Source organism: Lynx rufus, unplaced genomic scaffold (assembly GCF_022079265.1).
Source record: "Lynx rufus isolate CCGP_SWC_20201006 ecotype Redwood Valley unplaced genomic scaffold, mLynRuf1.p SCAF_19, whole genome shotgun sequence".
In the NCBI taxonomy this organism is placed as follows: domain Eukaryota; kingdom Metazoa; phylum Chordata; class Mammalia; order Carnivora; family Felidae; genus Lynx; species Lynx rufus.
In genome coordinates this window covers 33,750,108-33,764,191 of record NW_025814833.1, presented here as the reverse complement: position 1 = coordinate 33,764,191, position 14,084 = coordinate 33,750,108, and positions in this window count along the sequence as shown.

Sequence of the window (14,084 nt, the reverse complement as noted above, 5' to 3'; positions counted from 1 at the left end):
CAGAAAAGGCTTTAGAAACAACCCTTGTTACTTTTTACGAATTTGTTACCACAGCCCAGGTTCTGTTTAGAATTCCTTACTAACTGAAGCTCCCCAAAACACAATTTTCCTTTGTGCTGTCAGTTCCGGACAGATTCCTTGTCTCTTTCTCTACAAAGCATAGAAACCGCCTGCCTTGGTCACTTCTTCGGGTCTCAATTTCATTATTGGGCCAACTTCGCTTTCTTTTCCCTGTTAATCTGTCTCCTGTCAATTTCGCTCGTAGACCAGCTGGAAGGGCCTGAAGGGTAGAAGGAAATGAGTTTTCGAGTCCTGTATGCACATTTTACCTCCCCCTCGGCAATGTGTGAGGCCTCCCAATTTCTCATAACAAAAGAGTTGTACTGCCAGGAATCTTCCACCATCAGGCATGTGAAAGTTCCTGTTCCCCTGGTCACCAACGAATCGGGCGTGATATAATTTACCTTCATTTGACAATTTTATAGCCAAAAATATTACTCCGTTGTTTCAATTTGCATTCATTTAATTACTACTGAGTTGCACATGGTTTCGTGTTTTAAGGCATTTACTTAAATGCTTTCTGAAATGATTCCCCTGTCGTTTGTCACTTTTCCTTTTTTGGGTTATTGTGAATTAATGTTTTAAAGAGTTTTTCTATAGTAAACAACCAAAAAAAGTGAACTCTTTGCCAATCATTTATAAGTGTTTTTCTCCTTTTGGTGGAAAACAAATTCTTACTTTTTAAATGATTTGAAATTTATACTGTTATGATGTCCTGGGCACATTCAAATAGCATACTTAGAAAGTCACCTTAAACTTATATATTCCTCTAATATTCTTTCCTTAACTTTAACTTTTTTATTCTGAATGGAATCAATGTTGGTTTACAGCTGAAGTAGGGATCTACATTTTTTGCCATCGTCTCACATTTTCAAAAGTTGTAAAGGAGATGAGACAAAAGTAATTTTCAGTTTAACTCTTAGTAAATAAGAAAATATAATGAGCCAGGGTACGTTGTACTCAACACAGTAATCTCAATTAAACCAAATATGCACGCGATGCTTTAGGAAGATGGATTTCAACTTCACCAAAGCAAACGAAGTGCCAAGTATTAGTAATAGTGGCTTTGGGCCAATGTGAATAATGTTGCTACAATCAGATATAAGTTAAAATCCCAGAGATGCATTTTAGCGATCTCAAAAAGAGGGTTTGTCCTAAGTGATCAAATATATTTTAAATCTCCATAGACTTCAAAGACAGAAGATTATATTGTTTAGTTGGTAAATAATCCCAAGAGCGTGCAATGAAATTGGCATTTCTATATAATATTGGTGGTGATGTTTAGTTGTATGCTCTGTTCTGAAATCAAACTAGCAACAATGTATTGAGAGCTTCAATTTTTTTTTTCAAAGTTTATTTTTTTTTTGACAGAGAGACAGAGCGTGAGCAGGGGAGGGGCAGAGAGAGGGAGACACAGAATCCGAAGCAGGCTCCGGGCTCTGAGCTGTCAGCACAGAGCCCGAAACGGGGCTCGAACCCACAAACCACGAAATCATGACCTGAGCTGAAGTTGGACGCGTAACCGACTGAGCCACCCAGGCGCCCCGAGCTTCAAATAGATCCATACATAATTTCATCTCAATTGAATCATCTATTTACTTGACAAATATTGAATGAGTACCTATCATGTGTTGGACTGTCTGATAAGGCCTGGGAATACGGTGACCCCTGCCTTTATGGAGCTTACATTCTAACTAGGAAAGACGTGGAGAGAACAGACATTAAATGATCACACAAATGATTTTACGATTACAGTAGTAATGTGTTCCCATAGAAAACTACGGTGTCAGGATAACCTATTAGAGAGATGCCTGACCTATGTGTGGAGGCCAGGGAAGGCTTAGCAGGGGAAATGACATAGAAATCGGAACCGAGCAAAGACGAGGTGACCGGAGTGCGGATGAGGGGCACCCGTTAGTATAGCCCAGAGGACTGAGGCAAGTTAGGAACAGAAAGGAGCAGATAATGAGGAATGCCCCTTATGGGGATAAGCAGAGTTAAGTCAGGCCTGTGTGGGAATGAAGAGCACATCTAAAATAAATTGCCAAGGGACACGTTCTTTATCACATTGGAAGAGTCTTATCATAATATGATAATGTCTCCGGATTGTAACTATCCGTAATTTGGGTATGCGGAAGCACAAGCCATCTGGAATGAGTAGAACATCGTGGAATCTGTCTGAGAAACAACCTGGTAAAAATGCCTTGTCATAGTTGAAAGAGGACTTTAACTCCATTTTGATCTCAGTCTGTACTTTCGAATTAAGTTCTTTCCAGCTTCTCTCTCTCTCTCTCTCTTTTTTAATGTTTATTCATTTTTGAGTGAAAGAGAGAGCACGCAGGGGAGGGGCAGAGAGAGGGAGACAGACAGAGGATCCGAAAGGGGCTCTGCGCAGAGAGCAGAGAGCCCGACACGGGGCTTGACATCATGAACCGTGAGATCCTGACCTGAGCCGAAGTCGGATGCTTAACTGATTGAGCCACCCAGGCGCCCCTCCAGCTTGTCTCTTACCTCAGGCAAAACACTGGGTGGGCAAAACATCCCATGCTGGGGACCAAAAGTGCCTCTCAAGCAATACGGGTTGCCCTGAGCCTACAAGCCCTCGCCCGTGATTGACCCCAAGATGAGGATCAATCAACCTGACCTTTTCTACCCACTTGCATGCACGCACCGACCTTTGTCCCGCATTTTCTTTATATAAATCCAGAAGTGTTTTCAGCACTGTGGAGAAAGCCTTTGAGACGTTCGTCCGCTGTGTCCTTGGTGTTGGCCAACCTGAAATGAATTCCCTTCTGGGTTCACCACCCCTGTCCTCTCTGCCTTTGGATTTTGTTGGCAGGGAGTGGCTGAATCTGGTCTGTATGGGACGCATGGGCCCAGATGCTCTTGTACCCCTGCGCCCCAGTTACATAGCGGAGAATTCTGGGTATGTTTCCTGAGGATTCCCATGCATGCCGGATTATCGACGGCTCCTCTCTCGTCTTTCCTTTGATATTCCTCACGCTGCGTACCTTTTCTCCTCTCTTTTTGTCACTCTTTCATTAGCACAGCGTTACCGTCTTCTTAAAGAAATCTGTGGTCTTACACATTTGGCTCCCGGATGACCTCCTTTACCCTGACCCCTCCAAAGCTGGCCAGCTTGGAATTCTTAATTATCCTTCTCTCCTCTCCTTCCAATCTAGTTGGCGTTTAATGGGACAGAGGCTAAGTGTTGCAGACTTGCTCTGAAGTCATCTCACTCTATCTGTTCTCAATTACTAGTAGAGAGCCTACTATTCTCCTAGGGCCTTAATACCAGGCTTCAAGTATGTGGAGCACTGTCGAGTGGGAAGTCGGCAGTGATTACAGTTAACGTACGGGGTGAGAAATATCATAGAAACAGAGCTGGAGAGGCACATGCAGAAGCATTTGGCCTCACGCCCTCAGGAAATGCCATCATGACCCTTATTTCCTACCCCCCCCGCCCCATCCTCTCTGACCTTGCCTTTAGGAACTCTGCGTGCTCTCTGGGCTTCCTTAGCTTAGCATTCACTGCTGCCTACATACTTCTCAGCTCTGCTACCCCTGAAGCATGTTGAATGCAGGGACCCTGCCTTGCCCACCAGTGGGTTCCCCAGTGCCCAGCCGAGCGCCTGAGATGTAACAGAGACGCAATAAATACGTTTTGAATGGTTAAATGCTGTTAGTATGAAGTGACAGGTGCTGAAAACAGGACTGTGTGAAAGTCACGGCATGCAATAGACAGCTTTTATAGCTACGCACCGGGCCCACCAGCCCACGCCCGTGTGGTATGTCAGGGAGGTTACCAGATGAGAGTCAAAGGCAGAGTGCTAGTTCTCTTGAGATAATGCCAGGGGTTATGGTCACGCGTGACAAATTCCTCAGGTCACAATGCCGAGTTCCATGGCATCTATTATCTCTCAGGGTGCCTAATCACTGTTGATTGACAAGTGTTTTTTTTTTTTTTCTTTTTTAGTTCTAATTTACCAAGAATGGGCGGGGGGGGGGGTATCTGAATATATTTTGAGGGTTTTAAGTAGGCAGATGACTCGGTGTGAAGAAGCTTGTTTGAGGAGTTGCAAACACTTGAGTGGTGACACATGTCACCATCCCTGGAGGCCCACATATGGTGGAGGATTTGATATGATAGGCACAACAGAATTACAATCATAATAGGCTGCATAGACAGGACCGGGAGTGTCAATGCAGTACGTCACGGGGCACAAGAGCCAAAGTTACACGTACGATGTGGTTCTGCCTTCACGGTAATTGCTGTCCAATGTCTTGCTTACAAAAGCAAGTGTTGGGGATTATAATTCGAAACGTGCTGAATCCTCACGGTGTTGTTTTGGAGAGCCTTCTCTGGATCCTCTGTCCCCCCCCCTCTGCCCTTCCCTCCCTCACATGCACGCACGCGCTCTCTCTCTCAAAAACAAGTAAACATGAAAAAAAACGGAGGAAGAAAAGTAATTGTGCAAATAGCTGAAAATCGGTCGCTCACAATATTAGGCAAGGAAAACGGTGTGGTCACTCCATGTGGCAGTGTGCCAGCGAGATGTCTCAGCTTCTTATTTGTGGAAAACAAATATACGTATATTTATTCCATGTGGGGTAAAGTACATGGTGAGATATTCAGATGCTTCCTAATACCGGGGCATGAATATGAATGTTGGACATCAAGAAAGAGAAGAGAAAGTTTCATGAAACGTGTGGTAGGTCCAGCACATCTCAACACTTCAGAGACTCCAGAATCTTTGTGTGTAGCGTTGGGCAGAAGGAAAAAGAAAAGTTAAAGGTGTGGCTTTTATAGAGAACACAATACATTGAAAATTGCCTTCTGTTTTTATTACACATAAGACATGGAAAGAGAAGGGAATATACAGGGGAGAAAATGAAGTGAGATTGACATACGTAAATTATATATATATATACATATATATATAATACACATGTATATATATTTTTTTCTATTTTATTTTTATTTGAGAGAGAGAGAGACAGAGACAGAGCAGGGGAGGGGGCAGAGGGAGAGAGAGAGAATCTTAAGCATACTCCATGCTCAGCATGGAGCTGGATACGGGGTTCGATCCCATGACCTCATGGCTGTGACCTGAGTCGAAATCTAGAGTCGGTCGCTTAACCGACTGAGCAAGCCAGGTGCCCTTATGTATATTTTAAATATGCGTATATGGCATTTCTGGGCATAAATTAGTATAAACTGACATTTTACAGAATGCTATCTAACAAATTAAATGAAAAAACAAGACTGATAATTAGCACACCCGATGTGCATTGACAAAGAGCCACTGCAAAAATGCTTCAGAAAAAGGCAATCCCTTCAGAAACATTAACAAACGGGACAACGTTCTTTATAGTGACAATTTACTTAGCATATCCTTCATGGATAATCCGAAAGGAAGCTTTCATTCGACTCACATGGAATTATAAATTTGCACTGATGGAAGCTAAATCCACAATGTGCTGAATGATTTTCCCGCAGCAAGTATGGTGAAGACATTCTTACGGCTTCCATCAACACTTGGCTCATGTTATCCATAACAAATAGTTATTGTATTTTATTTTTATTTAGCAATTACGTAATACTCACTATGTCTCAGGCGTTGTCCTATATGCTTTACAAATATGAACACGACTGATCCTCATAACCACCCTCTGAGGTAGATACTGTTATTATCTGGGATTTATAGATGAAGGCATTAAAGCCGAGACTGGTTTTAAACTAACTTGCTCAGGGTCACAGAACTGGCCAGTGGTAGAGGCAGGAGCCAAATGCAGGCCACCTGGGTCCCGGGTGCCGACTCTTAACCACCATCAAGGCCTCGGATTGTATTCAACTATCGTTCCCTGCTCAGAGCAGAATGCAAAAGTAAATCTTCAAATCCCTGCACCAGCACTTCCTGCCTGTGAGACCCGGTGTGAAATGATTAGCAACAACCCCTGAATGTTTGACTCGATAAAATATTAATTCCTACCACCCAATTTCAATTTTTGTTTGGGATGACTGGTTGCCATTTGGGGGAAATGTCAAAGCTTTATACCCTTTTATCTGAAGATACACGTAGTTTTTTTTTTTTTTTTTTTAAGACTAAGTAAACATACGCCAGTGTTGAGGATGCTGAGTCTTGTAGGCTAATGAGTAGGCTGTTTCCTTAATCCCATCTCTTTATGGGGCTGCGTCCTGGTCATCGCCTCACCAGTGACTTCCTCAGAGAGGCCTTTCCTAAGTGCCTATCTGAAAACCTCCTACAGTGTGTGTGTGTGTGTGTGTGTGTGTGTGTGTGCGGGGGAGGAGCAGAGAGAGAGGGAGAGAGAGAATCCCAAGCAGGATCTGCTTGGTCAGCGCAGAGACCAATGCGGGGCTCGAACCCACAAACTGTGAGATCATGACCTGAGCCGAAATCAAGAGTCAGACGCTCAACTGACTGAGCCACCCAGGCGCCCTGGTAGATAGGGTTTCGAATGACGGAATGAGAAGACTGGCGAGTAGAATTCCACAAAGCAATGCTCGCGCTCACTGGAAGTAATAAAGGAGCCGGCGCAGGGAGAGATGGGGGTGCTGGGGCACACAAAGGCCTCTGTTGAATCAACAGTGCCTAAGCATTCGTTCTCTTCATGATTTCACACTCCATCCTGGGAACATGAGGAAATGGTTCAAGTTACTTTCCAAGGAAAGAGAAACCCCATGGCTGCTAAATCAGAAACACTGAAGATTTACTAATCTCTAAAAGACGGGACATCCCTCTTGCTAACTTCTCTATTTTATCCTTCAGCTTAACTCTGTTTCTGTTCAGTGGAGGACAGGTAGTCGCCATCTTTCTTTTAATAGTTCTGGAGCGGTTTACTATCCATCACAGAAATCTGACCGTTCTTCTTTCCGGGCTGAATGATTTCAGCTCATTCTTCTTTCTTACACTCCATTTCGAGTAATTCTGTAATCATCGTGGTGCCTTCTCTATTGATTTTCATGTTGGGGCTCTGGGAAGAGGAAGCAAGGACAGCGTAGTCACTGTCGGCCTGTGTGGGCCCGTAAGTCTTTGAGCTTTCTCGGATTTGTAGCATTTGCACCTCCAAGGCTCCTTGCAAATGAACAGTTCACAGCCAGCATCCATTTTCACTGTTTGCTCTGAATGTTATTTCAGTCGATTCTTAACAATATGGTCCTCCTGAATTTCTCGCTCTGTGGGATTGGTATCTCTGGGATTAACAGACTGTGACTCCCTGTATGTGCTCTCTTGGGGCTAGGAACCCTGAGCGAACATTTGTTTTTTAGATTTACTCTGCTCCTTAGAGACACTCGGAATTGATTTTTTTTTCTTTTCCTTCCAGCAATCATTTACTACCTTTCTTCAAATATAATCAGTCTTCTTTACAAGATAGTGAAAACAGAGTGGAGTTTGCATGCCATTTACTCCACAGTTGCGAGTTCCTCTCCCTCACAGTTCCTTCTCTGATTTAAGTCAGCCATCTTGAATGATAGCAAGGTGTTCTAAGAAAGGACTGCCTTGAGCAAGAAGGGAGAAGTGTATTTATAAGACAGAAGAGCCATCGTATGAGAAAGAGTCATGACTAAGTATATCTGAGTACTGGAAGAGGAGAAAACATTTTTCATTTTTTGTTTATAAGGATATTGGAGACTTTATTAGAACCTACATTTTAACCTTTCCTATCAACAGGAAAGACATCTAAAGTAGAAAATACATAATATTTGTGACAACTAGTAATGGAAGAAAGATTTGCAGTACACGACAAAGTGTTCCCACCTCCAGGATAAACAAAAGGCCTGGCAAGGCTCTCAGTCTGACCACATCCAATTCCTTTTTTCGTACCAAAAGAACAACTGTGAAATCGGCTTTTAATTTGAAAAAGATCAGGCTTGGGATGAATGTATGTAGAAATAGTTTTGTATCATGGAAAAGTGTTTAATTATATTGTCTGTCATTTTATTATCTATTAAAAATCATTTTTACTTAACATAGAATTAACTGAACACATGATTATTGATCTCCTACTACGCACTGAGCATGATTTCAGGAGATAAGGCACAGCGAGAAACAAAATTCCACTCTCATTCTAGTGGAAAAAAGACAATGAATATAAGAAAAAAATGATAGGGGATGTCTGAATATGGTAAATGCTGGACAATGATAAGTAGATCCAGGTAAGAAGGCTCAGGAGTGTAGGGGTGGGAGCAGAGAAACGCAGGCTGCAATTTGAATTAGGGTGTTTGGGGGCACCTGGGCGGCTCAGTCAGTTCAGCTTCCGACTTTGGCTCAGGTCGTGATTTCGCAATTCGTGAGTTCGAGCCCCGCGTCGGGTTCTGTGCTGACAGCTCGGAGCCCGGAGCCCGCTTCGGATTCTGTCTCCCTCTCGCTCTGCCCCTCCCCCACTCATGCGCACTCTCTCTCAAAAATAATATAAACATTAAAAAAAAAAAAAAGAACCAGGATAGGGCAATTGTATTAGGGTGTTCGGGATAGTCCAAGAAACATTTGGAGATGAGGGCGTAGTCAAGTGGCGGCTCTCTGGGGAAGAAAGATGCCAGGCAGAGGGCACCACTCAAAAAAAGGTCCTAAGGCTGGAGCAGGCCTGGCATATTCAGGGAAGCAGAGCAAAGTGGATGAATGGGAGAGAATTCGAAAATGAGGTCAGAGTGGTAACAGGAAGCTGCGGGAAAGAGGGGAGGCGGGACTAGCCCTGCACGGGCTTCTGGTAAACCCGAGAATTCAAATGCACACAGCCTGCCGGAAAGCCTGCCCTCTGCACACGCTGGCCTGATCCAGTAGGAGGCTTCCTGCCTAGACACAAGTTCCTGGAATCGCTTTGACTTCGACATTGTAACTTTATGGAATGGGTCTTCGGCCGCACAGAGTCCTCCGGGACTGTGTAATGCACCAAAAATGATCAGACCAGCGAAAAATCTAACTACGCTTCATTAAATAAGGCAAAACGTCTTCTTATCCTATCCCTGGGGAAAAAACCAAAAGAACAACAACCATGCAGCAAACAAAATAAAAACTACAACCACCACGAAATTATGTCGCTTACAAGGCTCATGTACTAAGCCCTGCAATCACTCTATAGACACATGTCCTGAAGAGCCATTTTCGGGGCACTGGGTCATGTCTGAGAGGTCAGAGGCCCTAAACAACGGGGTCAGTTTTGAATCCTGGCTGCAGGCTGAACATCTGACTCCCAAATGGTCTCAGTTAATAACCTGGTCTTGACAGCATGAGGATTTGTTAAGCTTCGCTGCTCGCTTAATCATTTTGCCAAATGGTTTCTCAATCTTCCCTTCACATCAGGCCTCTAAGCTGAAATGTATATGAAAAGGACTCATCAGACTTGAGTTGGATCAAGGAATCAGTCGTGATTATGATGGCGGTGGAAAGATGGAACGGAAGGAGAAGCAAGTCTTCTTGCTTGCAGTGAAAGAGGACGCCCCAAGGCGGTGACCCAGCTGGAAGGATGATCTTTGCCTTGGTCAAGTGACTTGACACAAGGGGAAATTGTGAGAGTGACACTAGGGCCAGAAAGCCTCATACAGAACTTGTGTTCACAATGTCCAAGTGCTCAAACCGGCTGATTACCTGGTTTGTCATGTTGTCATTACCCCTGACAATGTTGAGCTTGACTTGAGCCCACTGCACTCGGAAACATCCAGATTAAGAAATCCCTTGCCCCTTTTGCGTTCCAGGAAAGGGGTTACTGAGAAGAACCACCTGGTCCCCACGTGACTTAGATAAGACTCAGAGATGGCCCCCTTGTTTTACCAGGACCGGGCCAGACACAGATCTACCAAATTCCCATTTGTTGTTTTATGAAAGTGTATAGCTGAGTTGTTTGTAGCCACTGACCAATCTAGACAACCTACCTGCTAATCCGACTTGATCAAACTTTATTTTCTCTTCTTCTCCCAGGCCCAAGAATTGTATCTACCCTCAGCCAGCATTGGAATTCAGAACCATCCATCTTTAAGGACCCCCCCCTAAGAAGAGGGTAAGTAACCCTGACCCAAAGGAAAAACATTTCCTGCTCGACTGTCTAATCATGCTACCTACTCTTCCCACTCCACCGTATCTGATTCTTTCTAACCTTGTTTATCCTTTCCTTGGAAAGAAAATTCCCTTCTGCCTTGTTTTTCAAACAGTTGTAGATGCCGTGGTTGGAATGTCTTCTCTACTGCAATAGTCTCCCTTTCCCTGTATTAAAGGAATCAGCCTCCCATTATGGCAATAATCCTTTTAAACAAAGAATCTTCTGATCTGGCTGCACACGTGATTTTTTTTTTTTAATTTTTTTTTTTTCAACGTTTATTTATTTTCGGGACAGAGAGAGACAGAGCATGAACAGGGGAGGGGCAGAGAGAGAGGGAGACACAGAATCGGAAACAGGCTCCAGGCTCTGAGCCATCAGCCCAGAGCCCGACGCGGGGCTCGAACTCGCGGACCGCGAGATCGTGACCTGGCTGAAGTCGGACGCTCAACCGACTGCGCCACCCAGGCGCCCCTGCACACGTGATTTTTATTTGACACATCCCAACAAAAGGCAACAGAACTCTAAGAACATAAAATAGGAGGAGAACGTATTCTTTTTGGTGAATATCCGAAGTCCTGCCAATCCCTTACTAACTCATGGATTGATTTATCAGCTGGCTCCTTGAGGGTAAATGGGTTTTAGAGGTGTGTGTATGTGTGCTTCCGGGCTCCCGTGCCTGTGCCTTTGGGGAGGGCCATGTAGGGAAAGCTGGGATGAAAGCAATGAAGCATCCATAGACATCACTCTAGTCTGAATTTTGGTGTCCCTCCCAAATTGCATATGTTGAAATGCTAACCCCCAAAGAAGTATCAGGAGGTGGGGCCTTTGGGAGGTGATTAGGTCATGAGGGTAGAGCCTTCATGAATAGAATCAGTGCCCTTCTAAGAGACTCCAGAGGACTCCCTAGACCCTTCCACCATGCAAGGACCCAGAAGGGCACCAGCTATGAAACAGGAAGTGGGCCCTCACCAGGCACCATACTGAAAATGCTGGGTCCTGATCTTGAACTTCCAGCCTTTAAAACTATGAGAAATAGGGGTGCCTGGGTGGCTCAGTAGGTTAAGCATCTGACTCTTGATTTTGGCTCATGTCATGGTCCCAGGGTCGTGGGATCAAGCCCCGAGTTCGGCTCTGCCGCTGACAGCAAAGCGCAGAGCCTGCTTGGGAATCTCTTTCTCCGGCTTTCTCTGCCCCTCTTCTGCTTGTGCTCTCTCTCATTCTCAAAATAAATAAACAAACTTAAAACATTTTTAAATAACTATGAGAAGTAAATTTTCTGTTGTTTATAAGCTCCCCAGTTTGTAGTATTTTGTTATGGAGGCACAAATGAATGAAGACAAACATGCTGTTGGCTTATAGATGTGTTAAAGAACAAACATTCAATAGAATAAAGTTGACGATCTAATTGGCTTTATTAAGCGATTCATGAATGGAGCCACATCCCATCTGGCAAGTAGAGAGATGGTCCCAGTTGCACAAAATGGGAGGTTTTTATGGGCAGAAGAGTGGGGCAAGGAAGTTCTTGGCACAGCAAAACAAAACAAAACAAAACAAAACAAAAACAAAACGAAAGGGGTGTTTCATCTTCTTTTGGGGTGGGGAAGAACAAATGGCTTTTTACCAGGCAGATTGACCTCATTAGTGCTGATTCAGAAAGTTTGGATGGGCTGCTAAAAGGTCATTCCTGGGAGAGGTTGAAACTGTGATTAACTCTTAGTTTGCTCTCATGAGGGACAAATGACCCTGTTTGGGCTTGTTGTTCCTTTTTCTAGAGCTAGGGGTTCCCCACACTGCACTCCCGGTGCCAGAAGGGGAAGGCTGTTGGAGTCAGACCTGCTGTGGGGGTCTCTCAGGGCCTCTGTGGGAGCCGGGACTCCCAGCATACCTGCATCAGGGAATTTCCCACTGCAACCCCTGTAGACAAGGCTAAGAAGTCCCTGTGACCTCTGGCCTCAAGGGAACAGGCAAATCTGCTTTGGAGCGTGGTAGAATTTGGCATCCCTGTGAGTCCCTCCGAAGTCCCCACTGGTGGCCTACTTCATCCAGAGTCCCTGACCCGGATCAAGCTCAAGGTGCCTAGATGCTGAGTCACAGTGGCTCACCTTGTTGTTTCTTTTTAACAGGTGTTAATGACCTTCCTCCTGTCACATCTCAGGCCTGGAGAAACTCAGTTCCTGAGAGAACAGAGTTTAGACTTTCCTCTTTTTTCTAGTAATTTAATGCAGAGTTATTTTGTTTAGACTTTAACATATATTTAATTTGTTTACTAATTAGGCACTTAGCATAGCATCTTTTCAATGGAGTTTTCAGCCATTTTCGTGCTAAGTGTGGTTTTAAAAAAAAAAAAGTGTCTCTAATTTACCCAATTAAGGATTGCACTGTAAAAAATTTCAGAGAGTTGTTCAAATGATTTGTTGCAAATCGCTTCTCAGGAAAAGATATGGCAATCCTATGCTTTCGAAAAGAAGCCAGGCATGTGTATATCGTGAATGCTATTTCTTTCATGAGCTTGTCTACCAACTTCAATTCATTTCAAGGGGGAAAGAAAAATCAGTTATATCTCAGAGCCTTGCAACTCAAGCATGATGCCATTTTCTCCTGTTGTGGTTATGGTATATCAAACTCTCTAAATCCACAAATCCGCTTTCATTTTTTGTGACGTTTGTTATATTCTTTAGTTAATCTTCCACTTGGCAGTTGTAACGTTCTCCAGACTCCTGACGTTAATGCAGCCGAGTTTAAGAGTGCACTTCAGCTCTCCGTCAAAGAGATTTCAAATACACTCATACGAGGGAGTGGATGTCCACTAAATTTGCTTTCATTTGGGGAATTATTATTTAATTTTGTCAAAGATATCCCAGAAGAAGTTAACATAAGGAAAAAAAACATAAATCAATACCCGCAAATGTCATGACCGAGAATTATGTGCCAATTAGGAAGAAATGTGACTTCAAAAGGCCACTTAAGCAACCTAATTATCGGCCACCAAACGGGAATGTATCAAAATAAGTTAAAATTGATAAAAATCAGTACTAGCACTAGGTTCATCTCAAAAGGATTGACGACGGCAAAAGCAAAGCCAAAAATAATTAAACCACAACAAGATAGCAGATGAAGACTGACAAGGAAGGAACATCCAAATCAATCAATTCTCTTCCACGAGACTACGGAACTCTTTATGCTACTGTATATCTATGACCCAGAAAACAAATAACGCCAGCAAAAGAAACAGTTTGGCATTAAAGCTTTTCTTCATTTTTATTAGTCTTTTTTTTAATGTTTATTTATTTTGAGAGAGAAAGAGGGGGTGTGGTGGGGGGAGGGGCAGAGAGAGAAGGAGAGAATCTCGAGTAGGCTCCATGCTAACAGTACAGAGCCCAACGTGGAGCTTGATCTCACAAACTGTGAGATCATGACCTGAGTCGAAATCAAGTCACATGTTTAATGAACTGAGCCACCCAGGTGCCTCCTCCTTGTTCTTCCGCATGTTTCTGTCTAGTTCTCCCAGAACCATTTGCTAAAGAGAGTCTTTTTTCCATTGGATACTCTTTCCTGCTTTGTCAAAGATTGTTGGCCATACATTTGTGGGTCCATCCAATTCTGGTTTCTCTATTCTATTCCATTGGTCTATGTGTCTGTTTTTGTGCCAACACCTTACTTAATGATTACAGCTTTGTAGTAGAGGGTAAAGTCCAGGATTATGATGCCTCCCATTTTGGTTTTCTTTTTCTTTCTTTTCTTTTTTTTTTAAATTTTTTTATGTTTATTTATTTTTGAGAAAGAGAGACAGAGTGTGAGTGGGAGAAGGGCAGAGAGAGAGGGAGACACAGAATCTGAAGCAGGCTCCAGGCTCTGAGCTGTCAGCACTTATTTGTTGGGAGATTTTTGATAACTGATTCAATTTCTTTGCTGTTTATGGGTCTGTTCAAATTTTCTATTTCTTTCAGTTTGAGTTTTGGTAGTGTGTG